The sequence below is a fragment of the Trachymyrmex cornetzi genome, unplaced genomic scaffold, assembly GCF_001594075.2.
Source record: "Trachymyrmex cornetzi isolate Tcor2-1 unplaced genomic scaffold, Tcor1.1 scaffold67, whole genome shotgun sequence".
NCBI lineage: Eukaryota > Metazoa > Arthropoda > Insecta > Hymenoptera > Formicidae > Trachymyrmex > Trachymyrmex cornetzi.
In genome coordinates, this window is record NW_017299992.1 from 1,690,398 (window position 1) to 1,695,964 (window position 5,567).

Below are 5,567 nucleotides of genomic sequence, written 5' to 3' on the forward strand. Positions count from 1 at the left end.
CCACCTCCGCACCGTTGCTCGTCGCCCTCACGCTCGTAGCGTGCGAGCTGGCGCCCCCGGCCCCCGCAACTTGCGCCGGAGCACACACTTTTGTATTATGCATTAAGCCCATTCTACCATTGTGTAAGCGTAGTTGTAAGTGGTTGTAGTTGTAACAATTAACCAATAATAATCGAATATTTTCTTCATATTTTTGATTATGATTGATTAAATCTTACAACTACTTACAATTGTGCTTACGCTATTGTAGAATGGGCCTTAAGCCCATTCCATACAGTCGCAAGCGTAGTTGTAGGTGGTTGTAGTTGTAACAATTAACCAATCATAATCGAATATTTTCCTCATATTTGACTATGATTGGTTAAATCTTACGACTACAACCACTTACAATTACGCTCACGCAGTTGTAGAATAGAATTCTTAAAGTATAAGAAAATCGACCATTCAGAGTTCTTTGTTTCATGGAAAGAAAAGAAATGAAGGATGATTGTCATCTTTGATTGGTTCATTTTCTCATTATGCAAGACTGTGCTCCCGTTCTTAAAACCATGGCATATAGAAAAGTACAATTAAGCAGTAAGATAATAATGTAAAGAACCATTTGCTATACTACTTACATTATGGCTCTAAGATCTACTGTTTAAGCTTTTTTGTGTGCTGTGGTCATAAAGAACAAGAGCACAGAATCTTGCTTAATGAGAAAATGAACCAATCAAAGATGAGAATGATTCTTCATTTCTTTTCTTTCCATGAAATAAAGAACTCTGAATGGTCGATTCTCTTAAAGGTTAGGTAAGTCGTAGGAAACTAATCAATTCTAATCGAGTATTCTTCTTATATTCGATTGTGATTGGTTGATTTCCTACGACTTAAAACTCCACGATCATACGACTTCTATGTAGAGGACCCTTTATACTTTAAGCCTATTCTACAATTGCGTGAGTGTAATTGTAAGTGGTAGTCGTAAGAATTGAGCAATCACGATCAAATATTCGAATTCGACTCTGATTGGTGTCTATTTTTACAATTACAATCACAACTCTCGATGCCTGCTTTTACCAACGTAAATTAATTTCAATCTCGGTTTAACATATTCTTCATCTTTATTTAAAAAAAAAAGATAGAGTGTGTTAAACCGAGATTAAAATTAAACTATATATTGATAGGAATGGACATAAATCGGACGAAACGAATAACGAAATGATTTTTGATCCAAATTAATTATCATGCACATAAACTTGCCTTGGAAAGCCGATAAATTTAACTTTCATAACATTCTCTATTGATTTAGTATGTCTGACGTAGATTCCGCAAAAAAGCTGTTTACGTATCACACTAAAAAATAGTCTAGTAATAGCTATTAAATATTGAACAAATGAAATTAATAGTTCCAATCAAATGTCGATTAACATAAACTAAAATAAATTTATTATTTTCTAAATATTCTAAATTTTCTAAATATTTAGCAATTATTACTAAACGATTATTTATATTATTATATATTTGGTAATACTTATTAAATATTTAGGAAAGTAAACTTATTTCTAAAACCATCTTCTCCGCATTTCAAACAAAAGATATTAAAATTGTCAATTAAAATCTGTTCTTTAAGACGTCGATAGCTTAAAATCCTTTGGACAATTTACAATTTATATCAAAATTTCAGATAAAACTTTAATTATCATTTTATATGTCTCACACACACGTAAAACATGAAATATAATCAGAAATGAATGTAAAATGTAAACTAAAATGCGTGCGCGTAATATCAAAATTACAAGGTTGTAAACAGGATTCTGGTCTGGAATCTGATACGAATAGTAGATAGCATCTGAAATACGTTTCCTTCGAGTAGTTTCAGATACTTGGCTAGATCAAAGATCCGTTGTTCGTTATCGGGTGGAGCAACGGAAGGTGCGCGCGTAACGTACATACGCACCTGCGCGTGTTCTCGCGTAAACAGTAAAGTAGGCTGTGTACGCGTGTGCGCGAGAGCGTGAGGTGAGCGGGTGTAACCGGTTCCACCGATTTTTTCACGAAAAGCACTCGCGACGCTTTATAAAATTGCGCGTACCCTTTGTCGTCGTCGTCGTCGTCGTCGTCGTCGTCGTCGTCGTTGGACGTCACGTATGCATGGTGTACATACTTAACCCGAACAAGCGCGTTGTTTCGAGTTTCGACGCTCGTCAAGATCTGAGTGCTCATGGCTATATTCGCGTTATTTCACAGCGATAACGGCGCTCGATGATCTTCCCAGAAGACTGCGGCGTTTTCGTTTTAGCTTCCGGGCGACAAAGAACGGATTGCCTCGTAAATTTTTAATAATACACATAATATTTTATAGCTAAACGGGAAGAAAAACACAAATTTTTTATCACGAAAAATTGGTCTTATAATTAAATGTTTTATATATGAAATTGTTAAAGTTTTAGTTTTCAATGCCATTGCATGTGTAAAATTTATTGATGCTATAAAGTGCTCGTATTTATATAAAATTTTTAATTAAAAGTTTTGTTTAAGTAATTAATCCAAAATAATTAATATAATAATTATAAATGATAAATTCTGGCCATGTTATTAATTGGAAAAATAAATTTAGTAAAAATTATTCGTTAGCTGTATTATCGTGTTTTTTTTAGAGAAGAGAGATAATGTAATTAATATATTCGAAAAGATAAACCGATATTCGTAGTCGATAATAATTAACTTACTATTTTATATAAATATTTTTTGAAATAACTTTTGTATTACTTGTAGTTTAACTTTACAATTAATTAAATAAAATAATAAATAATAAAATCAATTATAGAACGCCGTAAATAATTTTTCATAAGTATTATGTAAGATAAAACATTGTTATAAAGAAGACATGAGAAAATTATTATGCGTTTTTGTGAAAAATGTATACAGATCAGTAATCAGAATTATAAATTCATAAAAAAAGTAATTATTTATTAATTAATAAAACGAACAAACGAACGTTATAGCGCTATTATAAATTATAGAAGTTAAGTAAACTGTCGATAAAATATACGGTTATTTAATGCAGTCGATATAAATCAATTATAAATTAAATGGTCACTCTTGTTGTTGTGTAATTAAGATCCAATTATATAATCCATTATGATTTTTGCTACAAACTTTCTTGTCGAATATCGATGTCAGTATAGTGCACCAACTGTTCTCGGTTCAAATTTTTTGTTTTCAGTTCAACAAAAGACTTGCACGCTTCACAGAACTCCAAACCAATAACAGAGATTTAACGAATAATCGATAAAAAATTCAGCCATCACGAATGCCACGTGCAAGAAGTTATATTTCATTGATTTTTTCTAAATAACTGCACTGGAAATTTTTATTAATATTTGTAGATATACTAGTTTATACTATAGTTTTAAAATCGTGATAAAGAAAAAAATAAATATAAATGAAATCTGTAATATATACCATGATATAATGTAATTATGTAATGAAATTAAATCTAAATTGATGGTTTCCTAATAATATTTTCAATAATGCATCGTTAACTAATAATTTATAAGCACCTACGGCAGAAAGTAATTTTCTCCGTTCGAACATTTGATGGAAACAGAAAATTGGAATAAAATAATTTTCATGTCACGTTTAATAAAGCAAAGTTAATTTAAAAGAGGGAGATAAAATAATTATAATATTTTATATCAAAAGTATGAATAAATAATTAAATGATTTTCCTGACTTACTATTATTCATACATACTTTTATACAGAATTTTTTACAATATAATTTTACAAGTTTACGATTCTATATGGGCTCGTTCCCATTTTTGTCGGCACGACAAAATTGCCAACCGTTGTTGGACAAAGCAGTCATATATACAAATGTATGTACGCAGATATAACGCCCGCAATACCAGCACGCTATCCTTTGATCCCGCATTTAATAAATTGAGTCGTTAGAGCTTCATGCGGGACGCATAACAGAAATAAGCCATAGTGATGCTCGCAACCGGACATGACAAAGTATCTACGTTCGCATCTTTGAAGGCACTCGTGCTTATATTCCTCACGTCTCTCGCGTTAATTTTTAAACCCTTAGGTTGACAAGCCCAAAAGCAAAAGTAGGTGTGAAAAATAAGCGTTGTCATACAAAACTTTTTATTCGAAAAAATTCTATTCAGGATTGTAATGAAACTCGTAAACAATCGCAACAATTTTACAGACAATTTATAATCTATTCTAGAAAATTTTATTATGCCAATTCACTTTTGCTAATTAACGCTAATATGCTTTGCTGCAATTTTCTTTTTAACTTAATAAAATAAACTCGATTTATCTGAACCAATAGCTGGTAATGTAGCAAATTGTCAAAAAATAGAAATAGATTGAAAGTGAAAGAATATATTTTTATTATTACTATATAACAATTAATGAAACCGTTCTAGGAATACAATCGATCCGTAATCGTTACATCGCTGCAATGAGAACGTAGAATTGAAAACCGTCTTTTTTTGTAATTTAAATAACTTTTCATGCACTCTAACGCCCTCCCGAGAAATATTACGGAGTAAAAAGCAACAAGCAAGTTTGAATGATAATGAAAAAAAATTTTTTTTATTTGTAAATTATATCATAGCAGCAAACCCAGCTCTATTTTCTCTAAAAACCATGATGGATTTTGTTTGTATCGTTCAACATCTTTAAAAAGAGATATAAAAATATTTATCGAGCGTTGGAAAGAGAGAGAACTCTATAAAGATTTTAAATACAGAAAAAGCAAGTAGCACGAATAGATCTGTGATCCAAAATTTTAAAAAAACTTCAAAAATACTATTGCAACTAATTCCAAATCTACTTATATTTCATCATTATTATTACCGACAATCGGCCATTGAGGCCACTTGATAATCAGGAGTTCTACTCAGAATTACTAATTTTTAACATTATTCCATGAATGACAGCATGAAAAAAATGTTTTTCTTTTTTCCTTTAATGTAAACGTATAAGTGAAACTTTTGTTTCATCCAGCGGAATTACGTTTGGAATTACAATATTCACTCAAAACATATGACTTTCAGCGTGTATCTACTGCCATCTGAAGCTATAGACATAAACGCGTTTGAAGCTACTATATACTGTGATAAAGAAAGCGTACTGTATCGACAATGAAACGAGAAATCTATAATAGCTTCAGTTTTAATGTATTACTGGTTATATAATCGTAGAATTAAAGAAAATATCAATTTAATTATAACATACAGATATATATAAAAAAGCCTTGTATTATATTAATTACATTAAAATAATATATGTATATATATATAATATATGTATTTATACATTGTATAAATAAAATTTAATGTAATAAAATTTTAAGTTATATAAATTTAATTTAATTTAATGTATCGATCTGTAACTGGAAAGTACATTTGTCTACATATACATGAAATTTAATGCACTTTCTATACAATTTTGTGTAAATTTACGTGAAATTTAATGCAGTGAACATTAAATTTAAGTTAGTCGTAACTTCATTTTCACTTTACAACATTAAATGTTTTTAATATATTTGTTTGAAATTTGCTCCCG